This window comes from Gorilla gorilla, chromosome 19 (genome assembly GCF_029281585.2).
Source record: "Gorilla gorilla gorilla isolate KB3781 chromosome 19, NHGRI_mGorGor1-v2.1_pri, whole genome shotgun sequence".
Lineage (NCBI taxonomy): Eukaryota > Metazoa > Chordata > Mammalia > Primates > Hominidae > Gorilla > Gorilla gorilla.
In genome coordinates this window covers 30111672-30132958 of record NC_073243.2, presented here as the reverse complement: position 1 = coordinate 30132958, position 21287 = coordinate 30111672, and the positions used below count along the sequence as shown (strand labels likewise).

General features: G+C 42.4%; 1 long non-coding RNA gene across 1 annotated transcript in view; it reads right to left on the bottom strand.

Moving 5' to 3' along the window:
- Window positions 1-12041, bottom strand: part of LOC129527921 (uncharacterized) — a 122418-nt gene extending 110377 nt beyond the window's left edge. Inside the window, exons 1-2 of the long non-coding RNA XR_008673023.2 lie at window positions 11701-12041; window positions 6493-6648 (exon numbers count right to left, since the gene is read on the bottom strand). This is a non-coding gene — a long non-coding RNA (uncharacterized lncRNA). The remainder of the gene's footprint in view (window positions 1-6492; window positions 6649-11700) is intronic.
- Between the last annotated feature and the right edge of the window lie 9246 nt (window positions 12042-21287).

Genomic DNA, 21287 nt, shown 5'->3' with positions numbered 1-21287 from the left:
AAGCTGTAGAATGTACACAAATCAATAAGTTTACTCGTATGCTTTTTCCTTTCTGGAAGGCAGGGAAGCATGGATAATTCTGCAGAGCAGTTATCATTTATGGGATACAAGAAACCCGAATATTTTTACTTTAATGAAAACTGAGATTGTGACGGTGCTTAACTCACCACATTGAATGTATGCCTGTTATCCCTTACTGATTCCGGTTTGAATTCAAGATCTGTAATACTGTGTATCACTTGTGCTTATTAATACAGGAAAAGTGGCCCCTCTTTATATAATTGGTTTAAGTACTTGGACTTGTGTTTTCCTGTTTCCTTATGAGTATTTCACAAGCTAATCACATGTTTTTTTCTCTGTGCATTAAAGCAAGACCCTCTCTGCACATCTTCCCTTCATCTGTTAACATTGTTTGTCCAGCCACCCCCATTTATGGAAACATTTACTGACAGTCTGCTGTTTGCTAGGTAATATATGGCAGGAGATAAACTGACAAAGAGTCTTCGCTCTTAATTTGGCCAGGAAGCACTTAATGAGGACTTTTTTTTTTTTAAACAAAGAAAAGGTAAAGCAAATTCTGAGTCTTCCACTTTTCACCACTTCAAGCTCTTATTTCTGGCTTAAGGACATTTTATTCTGAATATAAACTATTTCTCAATTAACTGAGGATAAAGTAGCAGTGGCCGCTTCCCTTCCACCCCCATTCTCTATCATGCATCTATCACAAGCAAAACCTTAAGTGAATGCCAGGATTATGACATCTGCATAATTTACATAGTTGGCCTCCATGAGTCTGCATCTGTCTGCATGTCAGTATGGCCTCTCCCCATGTGCAGGTTGGAACTGCCGATTTCAGATGTCACGTTCCTAGAGAACAAGCAAAGCTCTGTTCCACTTTGCTTGCCAGTCCCCATGACAATCCTGCACAGGTGGGAGCTGGCTCCCTGATGATAAAGTAGTAATGAGCACCTAATTATGGATAATTGCATAATGAAGGGCTCTCTCGCTTCTGCCAGTTCACATTTGCAGCTGGTACCTGAACGATTTCTGCTTGTGGCAACAGGTTACTTTCTTCTGGAATCATTTGAGGGAAAAAGGCAGCATGCCAGCACACCAGCATGGATTAAATTATCCCCAACAAGTCTGTACCTGATTCCTATTTCTCAAGGGCAGGATGGGGAACTTGACTAGTCATTCTCATTATCCAGGGAGATTAGTTTGCACACCCAGGCTATGGACTAATAATAATGTCTCCCACTTGGAGAAGGCTTTAAATATTCAGCCTTCTGAACCACACCCTTCTGAATCTCTGTAACAAGCTGCCCATGTGCCAGTCTGTAACTGCAGCAGTGTGCAGTAAGCTGTAGCAGTGTTCTTCAAATTTTTCTGCTTATAAGACTCACCTTGTACATGTATTAAAAATATGCATTTCCCAATGCTCATCCGGACGTACTGAATAAAAATCTGCCAGGGTAGTTAAATAGACTCAGGTTCTATTCCCGGATCTGCCACTAATCATGACCTGGGTAAGTCACAACTTTTGTGGGTCTTAGTTTTCTCAACTGTGATATGAGATACAGAACTCCAAGACCTATGAATGTGATTAGATAATACATTATCCTCCAGATAGGAAGTGTTACTTGACCACTCTCCTAAACCAACCACTGATTCAAAGTGCAGCAGATTGCATTTTTCTAAAAAGACTGCCAAAAAATATTTCCCATTCTATTTTCTTCCTCCCTCCATTCCTCCCTTCCTTTTCCTTTTTCTCTCCTTTCTTTCCCTTTCTTCTCTCTCATCTTCTAGTGTGATCTTGATTCATTCAATTGAATAAAGGTATCTTGATTTTCTCCATAGAATTTGCATGCTCTTGTGACTACTATTTAACTTCCAAAGGTAAGTAACAAAATGTGATACAGTTTCCTCTTGGTTCTCTTAGGATGCTGACACTTGGAACCCAGCTACCATGCTGTGAGGAAGCCCTAGCAGCCTGAGGACGTGAAGAGACACCATCCTGCAGTCTTGGCTGAGCACCAATTTGCCAGCTATGAGAATGGGCCATCCTCACAGTGGATCATCTGGCCCCCAGTCAAGCTGCTCCAGCTTATGCTGCATGTAGACTGGACTAGCAGTCTTCACATAGTCCTTCCCAAATTGCAGTGTCATGAGCAAAAGAAGTAATTGTTGTCTTAGCCTGAAGATCTGCGATGGTTTGCTACTCAGCAATACAAAACTGATGGACCACATGACTGTGACTGTAAAGTATATATTTGAGCAATGAAAATAAGATGGGTGAGTGGTATTGGGCCCAATTACGGATAACCCTTATGAGGGAATCAGATGTGTTCTACTTGGCAATATTAATTATAAGAGATATACCACATGGAGGAGATTAGAAATGACATTAAGAGACCAGAATTATGGTTAAGAGGCCACCTCATTAACTCCAGCATGAGTTGATAAAGTCTACCATTAGGTCTATCATGGTAGAAAAAAGCAGGTAAGGCAGTTGAGACATTAAAAATTACCAACAGGACACATTTTCTGAATAAAAATGAGCTATGAGGTTGGGATTAACACTGCTGAGTCTTTGAGCTTTTTTTTTTTTTTGAGATGGAGTCTCATTCTGTTGCCAGGCTGGAGTGCAGTGGCACGATCTCGGCTTACTGCAACCTCCACCTCCTGGGTTCAAGCGATTCTTGTGCCTCGGCCTCCCAAGTAATTGGGACTACAGGTGCATGCCACCACGCCCAACTAGCTTTTTTGTATTTTTAGTAGAGATAAAGTTTCACCATGTTGGCCAGGATGGTCTTGAACTCCTGACCTCGTGATCTGCCTGCCTCAGCCTCCCAAAGTGCTGGGATCACTGGCATGAGCCACCATGCCTGGCCACGCTTGTCTTATTGAGAATCCTGGTACTCTTGACAATAATGGGAAAACTTGGAAACTGGCATAGGAAAATCCTTCCATTACTAGCAAGTTGAGTCAAGTTCAAGTCAACTTGAATTTACTGAGAGTTTCCATAATGACAGACATCTGACCCATAGCAAACATAATGCATCCGTAGACACGCAAAGGAGAAAATGTTGGGTGAGGTTGGAGCATTGTCAAGAGCATGCAGGAATGTCAGTCATCCACAAGGCCTTGTCAGGTGGAGTTTTTGGGTGAATTTACTCTGGTCCAGGGTTTGGTTCTTAGCCTGACAAGTTTAGAAACTTGTCCTTTTGGCGTACTGGGACTGAGGGAAAAACACATTAATCAAACTCAAAAGACTGAGCTATAAAACCAGTGTTCTAATTTAACCATTTATAACAAAAGATGTGTCACCTGCCCGGAATATGCCTTTCAGCATGACCAGCACATTCCTTCCTTATGGGCAAACCTACATATGAAGCCAATTCATAATCATGAATCTTGTTGGGCATGAAATCAAAAGGGGAAGCAGCTGAAGTGACTGTCTAATTAGCAAGCCTAGAATGCCTGATGCAGATATGTCCGTGATAAGATGGGCTTTCAATGGGCACGAAGTAGACAACTCACCTGTCTCCCTTTCTCTCTCCCCTAGACTGTGCCCAAGGCATTTAGAGACATTTTCTCTGAACTTCATTGGAGGAACCACCACATGTCCCTGGAGTGACGCATTTCGCTTTAGACGAGGGGCTACAGTAAAATGCCTGGGATCATTTTGGTTTTTCTTCCCTAGGGTCTCTCTGGCTGAATCCATTTTACAGCAATTTCAAAATACTAATGAAACTCATCATTTTCAAATTTTTGTTGGGGTAATAACACCTTGTGGTAGTTCTGACTATATCCAACCAAATAGAGCCATTTTAAAGCTGTTGGAATTGGAAAACAAAGGAAATTTCTGCGAGAAAGAGATTTCTAAGCCAAAGAAACAAAGGGGATGGTTGGAGGTTTGGGGGGGCTCTTCCAAGGAAAACTGCACAGAGGGGAGTAAAAGAGTTAAAACTTCAGGAACATAAGTGTGGGAAACATCATGTGTAGGGTAACAAGTACCAGGACAATGGGGACAAGTAGTGACAACTGTCCAAGGGGTGAGAAAATGTTTGTGACAGAGAAGGTAAAAAAGGTGTAGGTTATCGGTGTAGCCACAAGGAAGTCTTACAACAGAGCTTCTTTGTATATTTCAGCTTGTTTCCTCTTCAAGAGTTTATTTCTAGACAGTGTCCCTGAACTTTGGGGATGCCAGGTGAACACCTGCCAGTCTCAACAACCAGGTCTGTTTGATTTTCCATGTGGCTCCTTATAAAAAAGTCTTTTAACGGAATCAACCTAGGTGTCCAACAACAGAAGACTGGATAAAGAAATTGTAGTATATATTTTGGAATGGAATACTATTCACCCATTAAAAATTAATATTCTGTCATTCTTGGCAACCTGCATGGAATTGGAAGACATTATGTTAAGTGAACAACCCAGGCATAGGAAGTTAAACACTGCACGTTCTCACTCATATGTGGAAGCTAAGTAAGTTGATATCATGGAAGTAAAATGTGCAACAGAGGATATTGACGGCTGGGAATGGGAGGAGATGAAGGGGGTGGATAGAGATTTGTTAAAGAATACAAAATTACAGTCAGAAAGGAGGCATAAGTTCTAGCGTTCTATTGGACTGTAAAATGACTATAGTTAACATAGTTTCCAGTAGCTGGAAGAGGGATATCAAATGTTCTGAACACAAAGAAATCATAAAGGCTTAAGATGACCGATATGTGGCCGGGCGCGGTGGCTCACGCCTGTAATCCCAGCACTTTGGGAAGCCAAGGCGAACAGATCACAAGGTCAGGAGATTGAGACCATCCTGGCTAACATGGTGAAACCCCGTCTCTACTAAAAATACAAAAAAAGTAGCTAGGCGTGGTGGTGGGTGCCTGTAGTCCCAGCTACTCAGGAGGATGAGGCAGGAGAATGGCATCAACCTGGGAGGCGGAGCATGCAGTGAGCTGAGATTGCGCCACTGCACTCCAGCCTGGGCAATAGAGTGAGACTCCATGTCAAAAAAAAAAAAAAAAAAAAGAAAAAAAGATGACGGATATGCTCATTACGCTAATCAGATCACTATACATTATATATGTGGAAACATCACTAGGTACCCCATGAATATGTACAATTATATCAATTTTAAAAATAAAAGGAAAAATATCTTTTAGAGCAACAGGTATGTCAACTGTAGTTACAGATACATTTAAAGGCTACCTTGGGAAGTAAGTTTAAGCACTTGGCTATAATTGAGGTGCTTTGCATTTATCAGTGCTGAATCTGATCTTGAGGTTTAGGTGTAAGAGTTTATCTAAATGTTGCTTCTGACTTCCCCTGAATCTGTATTTTGAAGTCTGCACAAAAATTCAGAACAAACTTTCTAATAAAAATCCTCTCAGCAGTTTTCTCTTACATCTAGAAGTTTATCTTAGCAGCCTCAATCATATATTACTTGTATACCATAATCAGGATGTTACGACTGTATAAAACATAAACTTTGCATTCTTTATGTATTAGTGTCCCACCAAGTATCACTATAGGATCCTGTGTTTTTTCCTTAATCAGACATTTTCCTGACAATTTATTATCCTAAGAGGACTGAAACAGCCTCCTTTCTCCTCTTCTCCAGGTCTTCTTTATCCAGTAATTACATGATTTGACAAAATGGTAGCAACCCTCTTAAGAACTTATTTAATGACTTACTTCTGATGAAAAACTAGGTTTATACCAGAATAAGTGGGGGAGGCTGACTCTTGGAGCACATACAAAAATTTCCATTTAAACAAGAACTTAACATGTATTATTTTTAAACAAAATGACTAAGCACTGGGGCATCTATAATTTGAAGAAAGATTCCAGATTTACCACAAAGTATGTGACAATCTTTATGAATTCATGTCAGTTAGTGGTAAGAAAAGTCAAACTGAAGGGAGTTTTGAAAGAAAATACTGGTTAAAAAAAATTGTGTCCCAGAATAGTCTCTCTAAATTGTCTTTAGGTAACAGTCTCTTGGCCTTTTGACTAAATTCTTTCCTTCCTTAGTCTGTTCAGGCTGCTATAACAAAAATACCATAGACTCGGTATAAACAACATAAATTTACTTCTCACAGCTCTGGGAGCTGAAGTCTGAGGGTAGGGTGCTGGCATGGTGGAATTCTGGTGAGGACCCTCTTTTGGGTTGAAGACTACGGACCTCTCTGTCCTTATGCAGTAGAAGGTGTTTCTCTAGGGCCTTTGTTGCTAAACTAGTTTACTAATTATTTTAAATTGACAAATACTTGTTTTGAAATATGCTTACACTGTAGAATGGCTAAAATCAAGCTAATTAACAAATGCATTACCTCACATACTTTTTGTCGTAAGAACTCTTAGAATCTACTCCCTTAGCAATTTTCAAGAATGCAACGTATTGCTATTATAGTCACCATATTGTACCACAGAGCTCTTGAACCTATTGTTCCTAACTGGTTTTTTCTTTTGATCAACACTTACCTCACATCAGGCCTCTTTCACTGATCCCATTCACCAGGCTCCATCCTCATGACCTAATCAACTCCCAAAAGTCTCACCTTTAAAAGCGTTAAAGCCTTTTAACACTGTTGCTGCTAGCATCACTTGATCATCAATACTTCTCCAAGGGAAATTAACCTGTAAAAAGAAAAAAAAGATTCAGTAAGACTCAAAAAATATATATAATGTTTTTTTTTAAAAAAACAAATTATTAATTTAAATAAATGATTTTTCCCTATGGCACAGGACTCAACTGGAACAATCCTTCAGCTTACCACATAAGCAATTATTTTTTAGCCCTTGTATTAGTTCATTCTCATGCTGCTACGAAGAAATACGCGAGACTGGGTAACTTATTAAGGAAAGAGGTTTAATTGACTCAGTTTCACAGGCCTGGGTAAGCCTCAGGAAACTTACAATCATGGTAGAAGGGGAAGCAAACACATCCTTCTTCACATGGTGGCAGGAAGGAGAAGTGCTGAGCAAAGGGGGAAATGCCCCTTATAAAACCATCAGATGTCATGAGAACTCACTATCCTGAGAACACTGAGGGTAACCGCCTCCATGATTCAATTACCTCCCACCAGGTTCCTCCCATGACCTGTGGGGATTATGGGAAGTATAATTCAAGATGAGATTTGGGTGGGGACACAGCCAAACCATATTAATTCCTAAAATAGACCTCAGTGAAATTAGAAAATATCTGAGTTCTATAGCAGACCAAAACATGAGGGAAAAAGAAAAAGCTTTTTTTAAAGCCTGGAAAAAAAAGGAAGAAAAAGATTTTTAGATATGGACAACGAATCCCTCAAGTTGGCTAATTTCTAGGACCTTCACAAATATTTCATGGACTCATTATCTTTCATGAATTAGGCATTCCCTGTGTCTGCATGACCTATAGATCTACAAGGTGACAAGAGACCCACACCCAGCCCCCAGATAGGGGTTGTTTACCAAAGGACCAGGGAAACATCTTTTATTTCCAGACTTCCAAAAAGCTCTTTTTGGGCTTCTTCCCTCTCAGTTCCCCAGCCCCTGAAGCTTATGACTCCCCCTGCTGCAGTGATAGGATTGTCCTGCTCTTTTCTTTCAGGATATTTTTCCTGTTCCAGCAGACAATGTCTTTGAGAGAAAGTAGCAGAACCGCTGACAACTTGGGCTTTGCAGAGCTCAGCAGTAAGATATGCCCTATGCCCCTTCCCCAACCTGTCTGGTCTGCAGTCTTTTTCCATCCCCTTCCCAAACCTATCTTCTGTCTGGGCCTTCTCCTTGTGTCCTGGCTCCTGACGCATCCTCCAGAGGTCTTGGGGAGGGCTTCACATCATGCTGTAAACATGCCTGTGCAAGAAGTATTTTTGCAGACAAAGGTGACCAGTGCTCAGCAGGTCTGGCATCAGCACATCCCTATGGTTTGCCAGAGCAGAGCAGGTCTAAGATCAGACTCTTTGAGATCCAGAGAAAGGAGGCTTACTGCCGTGGAGAAACGCCTCTCATCTGTACTCTGCCATTTTGTGGGCCTCAGGTGAGTAACTGCTTACAAAACTGTCCCTGGCCACTGGAGAAGGCACCGGCGTTCAAAGAGAAGATGTCATTGACAGGTTCCCTCAGCAGCTGTTTTTAACAACCTGCTTGTGTGCCAGGTATGATTTATTGCATTTGAAACAACTTCTAAAGCCAAATGTTACAACCATTTCATTCATCAATTATTAGATCCAGGTACAACATAGTGCATCACCCATTGTTCTTGTGGGGAAGAAGTGATGGCTGGATATTCTTGTAGACTCCAAAACAAAAAATGTCTGCCTCTGCAGAGAACTTAAGTGCCACCTGCCATAGGAGACCAGGCCCTGGGTATTAAAATCCACTGCACTGCCTTCAGGAAACCTACCCATGTACAGTGACCACGGGGTGTTCAGTCTCAGAAATGAGACAGTGCAGAGCTGGGGGAAGTGCTGCTTGTTCTACTGAGCAGACGTCGCTGGCAGGACCAGTCCAACAGCTGGAGATGTGAGTTGCTGCCTCACTGCACAGTCCCTCAAGCCCCAGGCTCCATGGGATGGACAGAGAAGCATGGAAATATTAATGGTTGGGTGCTTATGGTGGGCCTCAGAAAATACAATTCTCCCGGTTGTCCAGAGAACCAAGGACTATTATTACACTCTAAAATGAGGAAACTGAGACTAAGTGAGGTGAGATGACCTATGTAACAAATGGTTCAGCATTGAGACCCTTAAGGGAGAATGTCAAAGGCACCTAAGTACCCAAGGATTCTAAATACCTACTAGTTCACAGTCCTTTAAATTGGTAACCCTCAACTTAGAATGGGTTTTTGGTATGAAAGGTTTATGCTGGACTTTCCAGAATAACTTCTAACCTGTAATGGAGGATTTCACTTTTGAAGGATTCGTCTCCTGAGTGGACCATAATCTAAGTAGGGATTGGCTACACTTTAGAATCACCTGGAATATTTGTTTAAAATACAGATGTCCAAGCTGTTATCACGAAACGTTCTGATTTAACTAGTTTGTGGTGGGGTATTTTTAAAAGTCCCTCAAGGGATTCAGACATCCAGCCAGGATCTGGGCACTCCTTAAGGTGGATGGAACCACTCCCCCGAGTCTGAGGGGACACCCTGTGACTTTGTACTCTCCTTCCCATCCCTTGTGGACTACACCCGTCTTTTTGACAAAAATTGGATCTCAGAGGTGAGGGTGTGGTCACTATAAAATGCTTTGGAAAGTTTGCAAAATAAGTAGAGAGCTTCCATTTGTCCTTGGATGGGACAAGTCAAGTGGCTCTGAGAGACAAGGGAGAGTCTTGAAGTTGGAAGACAACTGGTTTAGAACAGGCAAGAAACAGAGGGGAAGGAAGCCCTGGATTCAGTGGAGAGTTGACTCAGCGGGCATCTCCACTCCTTTTGCAATGTTTTGGGTAACCTCATGACTGACGGGGTTCAAATGTAAAGCGATGCCAGCCTATTCTTTTAATACATCTGTGAGTAGGGCAACAAATTACTCATTGGAACACATTTTCAAGGGGGAAAAATGATGTGAGTAGTCTCTTTGGGGCATGTAACAAGCACCTGTTGTACCAGGAGACAGGTCTATGGAGACCTGCTAGCCTGTTGAGGACTGCCCTTTCCACAACGTTCCATTACACTGAAATGATTGCTTCGGCAGGGACAGACACATTTGCTTAAGAGCTGTATTTGCTTCCAATTGCTGTTACGACAAGTTACCACTAATTTCGTATCTTAAAGCAACACACATTTAATTTCTTACAGTTCTGAAAGTCAGAATCGTAAAACAGGTTAGCAGGTCTGCATTCCTTCTGAAGGCTCTAGGGAGAAAGCGTTTCCTTGCCTTTCCCAGCTTCCAGAGGCTTCCTGCATTCCTTGGCTCACAGCTGCATCACACAACCATTGCTTCTGTTACCACATCACCTTCTCTGACTCTGACCTTCCTGCCTCCCTCTTATAAGGCTCCTTGCAATTACATGCGGCTCACCAGATAATCCAGAATAGTCTCCCCACCTCAAGATCCTTAACTTTGTCACATTTGATATATCCCTTTTATCATGTAAAGAGACATATTCATAGGATTGGGGTCTTAGGACATGTACATCTTTAGGGGGCCACTGCCCTGCTGACCAGAGGAACTTATATGGGGAGGAGATGAATCAGGACACCTAGCGTTCTGAAATTCAGTGTTATCAGAGTCTCACTCATGGATTGAGATGGTCCCAAATAAGTCCCCTGCCAGGAAGCGATGCTAAGGTCCCCACAGTGCATTGCCCTGTGGAGGAAGGGGTGTCTATGTGGGTTGCCTAGCAATGCAGGTTAGGCAGAGTAAGAATGAGAGACCTGCAGACCCCGCCACTGACACAGGGCCATGCTTTGGGAACAACGTCCTGGAACAAAAGAGCAACTTAGTTGAGCCCAACTCAGGGAGTTCATTGGCGATCTGCACCAGCAAGTGCATCGCTGTAGCAGAGGACCTGCATCTGCATGGTAGATGTACCTGACAGCAACCACTTAAGAACACCCGGGGCTGGGCGCGGTGGCTCACGCCTGTAATCCCAGCACTTTGGGAGGCGGACGTGGGCGGATCACGAGGTCAGGAGATTGAGACCATCTTGGCTAACACAGTGAAACCCCGCCTCTACTAAAAATACAAAAAATTAGCCAGGCGTGGTGGTGGCGGACGCCTGTAGTCCCAGCTACTCGGCAGGCTGAGGCAGGAGAATGGCATGAACCCGGGAGGCAGTGTTTGCAGTGAGCCGAAATCACGCCACTGTACTCCAGCCTGGGTGACAGAGCGAGCCTCCGTCTGAAAAAAAAAATAAACAAACAAAATAAAATTTAAAAAAACACCCTGAGAACAACCCTGTATGGCAGATGCACCTGAATGTTTGTTCAGGGTTCCAAGCTAAGGGAATTGGGAGTAGCCAACCTGGAAATTCCTTTTTTTTGAGATGGAGTCTCTCTGTTGCCCAGGCTGGAGTGCAATGGCGCAATCTCGGCTCACTGCAACCTCCGCCTCCCGGGTTCAAGAGATTCTCCTCCCTCAGCCTCCCGAGTAGCTGGGATTACAGGTGCCCGCCAGCACGCCCAGCTAATTTTGTGTATTTTTAGTAGAGACACGGTTTCACTACGTTGGCCAGGCTGGTCTCGAGCTCCTGACCTTGTGATCTGCCCGCCTCGGCCTCCCAAAGTGCTGGGATTACAGGCGTGACCCACTGCACCTGGCCAATTCCTTTCTTATCTATAAAGAACTTTTAAGTCCCTAGCTCACCCTGTTAAACACAGATGGGCTGGTAGAGGGGATCAAGGCCCTTTTGGGTTAAATGAAGCTTACCAGGTGGCGGTTGTTAACGGGAGGGTGCTCAGTGAAAATGCCATATATTCTATGCTTTTTGCAAGCGGTGGTGGTTCTTCCATCCAGCTTGCCGCCACTGGACCACTCTATTTGTAAATTTCCCACTCATAAAACCCCGTGTCTCACTTGTTAGCTCCAAGGTTCTGGCTTCCTGAACCTGACGCTATGCCTCTCGAGATTAATAGGGGTTTGGCACCACAGGATCTACAAGAGGATGGACCTCTCTGCCCCAGTGCCTCTTTGGAAGCAGCCACCAAATAACTCGTGGTGGGGACTGGTCAGTAGCAGAAAAAGGGAAGAAGAAATAACTCACAAAGCTGATGTGTCCAGAATTGGTTCCTTCCGGTGGGCTCTTGGTCTCGGCAACTTCAAGAAAGAAGCTGCGAGGGTGGAAGCCACAGACCCTCACGGTGAGTGTTACAATCCTTACATTTGGTGTGTTCAGAGTTTGTTCCTTCGGAGTCTGGAGTTTCTTCCTTCCGGTGGGTTCGTAGACTCACTTGACTTCAGGAGTGAAACCACAGACCTTCACCGTGAGTGTAATAGCTCTTAAAGACGGCTCGGACCCAACAGTCAGCAGCAGCAGCACCCTTTACTGCAAAGAGCAAAAGAACAAAGCCCACACGGCAGAGAAGAAAACTCAACCAAGTTACCACTGCTTGCTCGGGTGGCCAGCTTTTATACCCTTATTTGTCCCCACCCACATCCTGCTGATTGGTCCATTTTACAGAGAGCTGATTGGTCCATTTTACAGAGAGCTGATTGGTCCATTTTACAGAGAGCTGATTGGTCCATTTTATGGAGAGCTGATTGGTCCATTTTTGCAGAGTGTTGATTGGTGTGTTTACAAACCTTTAGCTAGACACAGAGCGCTGATTGGTGCATTTACAATCCTCTAGCTACACAGAAAAGTTCTCCAAGTCCCCACCCGACCCAGAAGCCCAGCCGGCTTCACCTTTCAGTGAGACTTGAGACTTACTGCTAATATGTACAGATGGTATGTGTGCAACTATGTGTGGAAATAATAGATTGACCACATTTGTATCCCAAGGTGGTGACGGGTGGGGGGGGGATGTGAGACCAGAAACCAGTGCTTTGAAAATCTGATGAAGGCAAGCCCAGGGTGAGAGGACTGAGGCTTCGTAGCTGGGCCTCTGTAGGTTTAATGTGCACTGGAGTCTCCTAAGGAATTTTGTCAAAATGTAGACTCTGGTTTGGTGGGTATGGAGTGCAGCCTGAGATTCTGCATTTGTAATGAGCTCCCAGGGGATGCTGATGCTGCTGACTCTGAACTGTATTTTGAGGAGGAAGGGCTTTGAGCAGGGCCAGGTTTCTGGGCTGGTGACCTGTGCAGTTCTACAGGGCCCCACCCTTAAAAGGGCCCTGTGCTTGGTTTGGTGCTCTGTGGTTGCCATTTTGAAATTCTTAATTTTTTTTTAACAAGGAAGCCCGCATTTTCATTTTGCATTAGTCTCTGCAAATGGTATCCAGTCCTAGTTCAGAGTCAAGGTAGGGTTCAAATCTTGGCTCTTCCTTTCAAGAATGCCATGTGCTGGGGAAAGGTCCTTCGCTTCCATGCATCTGATTTCCTTTGGTTTAAATAAGGCTAATGGTGTTGGTGGGAGGCTAGGTGGGATGTGTAAGATCCGGGCTCTGAGGCTGCATGTGATGACAAGCAGCTGCTGATATGACCCGGGCAGATGCTGCTCCCATTAGCAGCCATTCTTGAGCACAATTTGTGCCAATACTACACTATTAGTATTACTATTTTTCACATTTAATTCTTAGTAATCATTTCCTGTTTAATCTCATGTAATTGGTATTAAAGCCTTGTGGTTACTCTTGTTTTAAGATGATCAGGCGTCATTGGATGCTTAAAGGAAACAGGAGTAACTGTTCAAAGGGAAACTATGTAACCCTGAGGCCAGCCACTTCCTCATAACTGTGTCAGCCACAATTCCTTCTTGATGTTAGTCTCAAATCCTTGCCAGGCTGGCTGGCTGCACCATTAGATGTCGTAAATTTCCCCTGAAATCCGCTGCCTGGAGACTGAGCCTTTCTGGCCAGGTAACAGAAAAAGGTTTAGGAAAGAGTTTAGTTTAGGTTTAGGTTTAGGTCAGAAACTAGAAGCTCCGAGGCAAAAAATCAAGGCGTGTGTGAAAAATTAGTTTGGTCCTATGTGAAACGAGAATGAATAAGAATAAAGCATAGGAAGAGTAAATCTGTAAGTGCCGAGAAGTTTCGTCAACAATATCCAGAAGCCACTAATTGGTTAAATCGATGCCTTGCTTTAATTTCACCTGCCTCTTTCTTGGTTCTGGCTTTCCTGGAGCAATGTCTTATGTACTTGTCCTTCCTTAGTGCTCCCTTCCCAAACGTGTACAATGTAGCCATAATGATGCTGTCATCTCAGTTGCTTTAAAAGAAAAAGCAGGCCGGGCGCGGTGGCTCACGTCTGTAATCCCAGCACTTTGGGATGCCGAGGCGGGCAGATCCCGAGGTCAGGAGTTCGAGACTAGCCTGGTCAACATGGTGAAACCCCGTCTCTACTAAAATACAAAAATTAGCTAGGTATGGTGGCGAGCACTGGCGAGCGCCTGTAATCCCAGCTACTGGGGAGGCTGAGGTAGGAGAATGGTTTGAACCTGGGAGGTGGAGGTTGCAGTGAGCCAAGATGGCACCATTGCACTCCAGCCTGGGCGACAGGGCGAGACTCTGTCTCAAAAAAAAAAAAAATAAATAAATAAATAAAATAAAAATAGAAAATAAAGCAAATCTGGAGGGTCAACATAGTCACCTGACATTTTAGCACAGTTGTTCTCAATCCTGGCCACATATTACAATCGCCGAGGGCACCTTTAACACATACCAATGCCTGGGCTACATCCCCAAAGATTTTCATTCAATTTGTTTGGGGATGGTCCAGGTATTAGCACTTTTTAGAATCCCCTTAGGTGAGTCTAAAGTGCAGCCACGTTTTAAATTGACAAGATTGTTTCAACCTGAGCCAGTAAGCAAGCATCAGAGCCTGGAGGCCAAGAGCTCAAATGCTGGACTCACGCTGATTGGGTTCAAATCCTTGGGCTGTCCCTTCCTGGCTGTGTGACCTCGGCAATTTCCTTAGCTTCTCTGTGCCAGTTTCTTCACCTTATGAAACAGGGAAAAGAAGAGTTCCTCCTTCACAGGGCTATGGTGAAAATTAACTGAGGGTTTTTTAAATCTGTAAAGCACTTCAAACAATGTCTGGCACATGATAAGCACCTTGCAAGCTTTTGATAATTAAATGTACTTTACACAGAGTAAAACATAATATGTGATTTATAAGGAAGGTGTGCTATTAATGTAAGGTACTTTGCTAATTACTTAGATCAAATGATTTAAAACATTTGTTAGGTTTAACTTTTTTTTTTAATTCCAATTTTGATGACTTTCTTCAGGCTAGTTTTCCTCCTCCCTCTGGCTCTGGAATTTAGCCTGTGTTACTAAAGCAGAAAAAAAAGGATGTCAGCTTTTCTTTGAGCCTCCTAGCACAGACTTTATTGCTCAGAAGTCTGTCCAATTAGAGCTAATTAGCAAATGTATATTTTTCTTCTGCACAATAGTGTATAGAGAGCCTTCTCATCATTAGCAAGGCTTAAGTCCCAAAGCCTGTGATCCTTGCAGAGAATTCATACGGGTGGAAGTAGCAGGATGATGTTGGACTTGAAATCCAATTCCTGCATCTAGATTGAGCTCTGGGGAAAGTTGATTGAAAAAAAAAATCATGTTAGTTACTTCAGTGCAGCAATTCTCAAAGTGTGGTCCTGGGACCAGCAGCCTCAGCATCCCCTGGAAAGTTGTTAGAAATGGATATTTGGGGCCCCACCCCAGACCTACAGAATCAGAAACTTGCAGCTGAGGCACTGCAGTCTGTGTTTGACTCTGAGGCTGCCAAAATTTGTAAAACACTCTCTAGAAGCTTTTCTTCAATTTTAAAATTATGCAGTTCTGTTTTTGCAGTAGATTAAAATGAGAAACTCCCTACAGTAATTCCCACCAAATTCATATCTTAAACCTTTAAAAATATATTTTAAAACCCCACAGCTGTGGTATAAACCAGAACAACTGTAATTTTAATTAAAAGTATTAGTTAGGACCAGCCGCGGTGGCTCACACCTCTAATCCCAGCACTTTGGGAAGCTGAGGAGGGTTGATCACAGGGTCAGGAGTTCGAGATCAGCCTGGCCAACATAGTGAAACCCCATCTCTACTAAAAATACAAAAATTTAGTCTGGCGTGGTGGCGGGCGCCTGTAATCCCAGCTACTCGGGAGGCTGAGGCAGAAGAATTGTTTGAACCCGGGAGGTGGAGGTTGCAGTGAGCCAAGATCGCGCCACTGTACTCCAGCCTGGCGACAGAGCAAGACTCCGTCTGGTGACAGAACAAGACTCCGGCTCAAACAAAAAAAAAAGTATTAGCTAATGATTCATTTGGTTGACATGTTTTAGAAACATCTAGTTAATTTATTGTCAATGCCTCTCTAAATTCTGTCCAAGGGCCTTAGCTGTATATTTATAACATAGCAACATTTCTTTCCTATTATGAAGTTCTGTGTTTTATTTACTTCCTCCACTTTTAGCTATTTTTACCATTTTTGAGGGATTATGCTTTATCAACATAATGTTTTTATGGATTTGTTTCCATTATGGTCAGATTAAGACTTTTAGAATAATCTGTCATAACTTTACCGATGTGATTGACACTTGGAAACAGTTGATAACTAAAACAAACAATAGTATGAGATGTATTTGCTTGGTATGAGATGTGCACTGACATATCTTTTAATATTTTTTGCCTGAAAAATATCTATTTTCCTAGCAAATTAAAATAAGTAATCATAAAAATGATAAACAATGCACAGTGTGTTTAGACAAATAAAGACAAATCTCAGGGCAAATGTCCAAAAGTAATAACTATTAAACTGTGTTCTTAGATTTACAATTTTAGTACTCACTGCAATGTTTTGGTATGATGCGTTAGTTTCCTCTTAAAGAAAATTAAAGAAAATATTTCTACTAATATCTTAATGAATTCTAAAATTTAAATAAAAGTGACCATTCTTTAAAAAAACATATTAGTTAATATATTTTATACAAATATCCAAATTGACATGTTAAAATTTTTGAGTTTTGTGGCTTGTATCAATGGATCTCTTTACAATTTCTCAACATATACTATAAACACGGGTCTAGACATTTAAATATGAGGGATGCCTTCCACATATCAAGAAACTGACCTCTTTAGAGGTTCAGGGAAGAATTATATGCATAAAACTTTAGTTTCATTGTTTCTAAAGGATTCTGTGAATTTTGGCAAAACCATACAGCTCTTCAGTTGGTATTACTCTGTGATGAATGATCCTACTTTCTATTTGTGTAATGTTTTATAGTTTTCAAAACTCTTTCATGTGGATCCACTGAGCGATCCTGGAAGATAAGCAGGACAGATATTACAATTGCTTTCTCCCATTGAGAAAACTGAGATGAAAACACTGACTCCCTTTTTCAGAGCTGGACTGCAGGTGGGAGCTTGGGACTCCGAGAGGGTTTTCTGCTTCCCACAATTCTTATTACACCAAGACATTCCATCCAAACCAGAAGCAGCCCCTTAACGATTCAGGAAACATAATTTCACAGGACAGGTGGCAGTGACTCTGTTGCAAAAGTGTATCCATTCATTGAGAGCCAGGAGTAAGAAATAGAAATGCTTTTGAGATTGCTGTAAGCTTCAGATACTAAATAGCTGCAAGCTTCAGATACTAAATAGCTGCTTCTGCATAACCTATCATACCCACTCGTGAACATTAAACAAATGGTCTTTGACCGACAAAGATTACTAAAGAAAATGGAACCTCATGAACTTTTTATAGGTCTCAGATATGGTTTTTCAAGTATTCAGAATGTTTTCTGGCTTTTCTTGGGACTTATGGGAGAGGATGAAAAGACTCTGGACAAACAGAGGTACTGGGGATCGATCAAGGTGGTGATTCAAGTAGGGACTGGGGGTCCTGAGGAGAGTAAGTTCTCTTTTATATACCCAGAATCTGTAGAAACCTGGTAGAACAAATTGATAACGTACAGGATTAGAATAGAAGTTCATAATCAGTGTGTGGAGGCATCTGCATTAGGCATTTCCCCCAAATGTTCAACTGCTACATTTTAGAGATAGACAGTGAACCATCATGATGAAGAACCCAAGATTGGAGTCAGGCTGCCTGGGTGCAAAACCTGTCTCTAACACCCACTTGCTGGGTGTCTTACCCAAGTTATTCTCTCTGGGTCTCTGAGTCTTCATATTTAATATGGGAACAAGAACCAGGGTGGTGCTGAAGCCAGCCTTCACCTGCCTGTGACAGCCAGCGCTACATATCTTTTTCCCAACTCTGTGTTCAGCGATGTAATGTTGGCAGCTTGAAATTGGCCATGGTGGGAGTATTTACACCATTGAAATTGGCAAAAGCTGCAAGGCAGGGCTTTTTTCTCTTTACATATTTCTATATAAATATATATGAAGATCTGGTTGTTAAACATTTAGCAGCACTGAGAATATCCCTCCACAATTGTTGACAGCATTCATTGAAATACCACAGACTGGCATAGTGGCTGGGACACGACAGGAGTCCAATCAAGGGGAGGTGTTAATTTTAATAATAGAATAAACAGTCACAATAATAAGACTTAGGGTCAGGCCCTAGCTCCATTTTTGAGTTTGGGCAAGTTGACTTTCCCTCTTTTTACTTACTTGGACTTCACCTTTTTCCAGAGGGAGGTGAGATAACAATTCCCTACGCTTCTCTTTCTCCAGAATCCCTTTTTACCTCCCTGGATGTCCTGACATTTTTCCCTATGATACTTTTAGCAAGAGCATCCAAGAAAGCACAGTGAAAATTTCAAAAAGAAATTATATACTTGGCCTATTTGGACCTAGTGCCATAGTTTCTGGTTTTGTCTTTTGAACCGGTGGGTTCGCATTAAGGCAAAGCTCACCAGACACCTGGGAACTTCTGAAAGGACATATCCCGGAGTTTGCTCTCATTTCGATTTAAATGACTCCTGTTTCAAAATGGCTAAGATAAACTCAAAGTAAAAGAGATGAGAAGCTATTTCTCTCCAAGTAGGTAACAGAAGTTCATAGACTGCCCAGAAAATCCTCAAGAGCCACATTATGAACTATAGAGCCCTGAAATGCACCCCCTCCCACATGTCTAGAAGTTAAAGAGGACATCCTGACATGTCAGAGCTGCAAGAGACTTTAAGAGTGATCTTATACAATCCTCTCCTTTAACAGAAGAGGAAAGGGATGTCTGAGACTTTATGAAACCTGCCCAAGGGCGCACAGCTGGCTGGAGGCTCCAGCAGAAGGAAGCCTTGGGTCTCTTTCCAGTCACAGTGGTGTGGAGGTTGCTGATCCATTTTTCAAACTCAAGAGTATCAACATCAAAGCAAATTCTATGTGACCTCAGGGGTTATCTTTTGTAAACATCTACTAATTGGTTTTGCCAGCCTGAGACCTTTATGGTCTTTCCATCTAATTTCCCTTGTTCACTGCATTTCTTCCTCTATAAAAATATCCATCTTTCCTCCCTGTCACATAGATGCACTCTCATGGCACCTCCTTTCAGCTCCTCCCTCCACTGAGCATATAAAGCTGTCAGCTCCACCAGTGACAAGAACCAGGCGGACTGCTCTTCCTTTGTCTCTTCCAAATGGGGGAATCGGAATCATGTGGGTGTCCCGCAGGCTGGCTCTCTCTGGAAGCTGATAAACCAGAGGGGACTGGATGCTGAATCTACTAGTCTTGATGTAGTCAGGGTACCTACCATAAAGGAAGTCCCCAGACTCACGCCTTCCACCTGTGCTTATATCTAAGTCCGTGCTCTAGAAGGCAACTGGTGACAAGTTCTCTTTCCCTCTAAATTAAGGTAACCTTCTAGCAATTTTTGTAATAAGTTGAGGCAGTAGTTTTCCATTCTGGAATGATTTTATGTCCGTATAAAGCTACTCAGCTTTCAAAAAGTCAATGTTGGGCTAAAATGGTCTCCCTATTACTATGAGTTGATTTGTTTTTCTTTGGATGAGTAAGCGCTAATTTTTAAAAATTTAAAGCAGTACGTGCAGGAATGATGTTTTACGAGAAGACTGAATGATTGTGTGTGACATTTTTTCTGTAATAGAGAAGGGATAAAAATAACCAACTACACCTCTTTGTCCCTTCTGAATATTCTAATGCGATTACAAATATACTCAAAGCCAGTGGTCCTCCAACTTGAGCATGTATCAGACTCACAGGGCAGGCTTATTAACACTCAGATTTGCGGGGTCCCAACCCCCAGAATTTCTGATTAGCAGATCTGAGTTGGAGCCTAAGAATCTAAATTTCTGACAAGTTCCCAGGTGGTGCTGATGCTGATGCTGCTGGTCTAGGGACCGCATTTGGAGAAGCACTGTTCTAAAATGTAGGGGCCAGTTTTCTTCTTGGTGCAGATGGGCCTTCCCAGGTATTGAATCCCTGCACTTGGCCTTTTTGAGCAATAAGCTTACATGACTGAGCTAATTAGTCCATATGCAGGACACAGCGCAGCTGCACTTAATTTCAAAGCAGGCAGTGTGCTTCTGTTAGACAAGGGCTGTGGCTGTGAGTGAATTTTAGAGAGCAATTCACAGCCCAGCTTTGGCCTGAGGACAGGCAGCATGATCCGTCAGGGTCACATTCATGGGTCAGAGAAGAGCTTTCATCTGTGAGGAGTCCATGGCAAGAGCAACTATATTTATTGCACATCATTTAGTTTCTACTTAAAGAAGTGTCCCTCAAGGAGGAGAAAGCTGGCTCTGAACTTGCCAGGAAATCTGTGCTACTTAAAAATACAGCATGGAAGAATATAAATCAGTGCTACTTAAATTATAGGTAACATAGTGGAAAATTTGTGGTTTTCAGAATAAAAAATCTAGAGTTTATACAAGAGTTCCGACATTTATCAGCCTGTAGCTCAAAGGAGTTATGTTATCCCTTTAAGTTTCATTGTGTAAAAAGGTGAAACCCATACTCAATCAAGAGTTGATGGGAAGGTTAACAATTAAGCAGATTTAAAGTTCACCCTGAAGGGGTAGAGCTGATACTAACCTCTAGAGACCTACCATGCCAGCTATGATCATCAGCAGGAAACAAAGTGGTAGTAGGTGTGCAGCCTCACATAAATCTCAGTCTTTCTGCTCTGATTTAGGCCTTTTTGGCTCTGGTAAGCCATGGAGGCCTGCCCATGCAACGTGCACCTTGCACAAGTGGATTGTGAGGAAAATGACACATCACATACCCTGAAATACCTTTATAGTCCAATTACAAGCACACCCTCTCTTGAAAAAGATAAATCAACACACACACACACACACACACACACACACACACACACACACCCCAAAACAAAACCAAAAATGCTAGCATTATTCCTTTCTACAACTTCCTCCATGTTTCCTTCACTAACTCAGTATTTGCTAATCATCTATTTCCTTTTCCTGACAATTGGGCCAGACCCGCAACTTCATCAGCACAACTTTTCACAATCTCTCAGTCAACTCAGTCCTTGTAAAGTTAATTCTTACACTGATAAATGGTAAGCATTAAATAGTAATGTTAATTTTTTATTATGAGAACATAATAAAGCACACTACGACAATCGTCTTGCTCCTCTTCTCTAGGGGACTTCTCTAAAACAGTTCTGTAGAGTACAAGGATTTTACCTTCTCAAACATGTGGAAAGAATGGGGACCTAGCAATAACACCACTCTTAAGTATTAGCTGAAAATGTTGTGGTATTAAGTATACTGAGAGAATAAGTGTCAGAGGCCCCAGAACTAGAGGATAGAG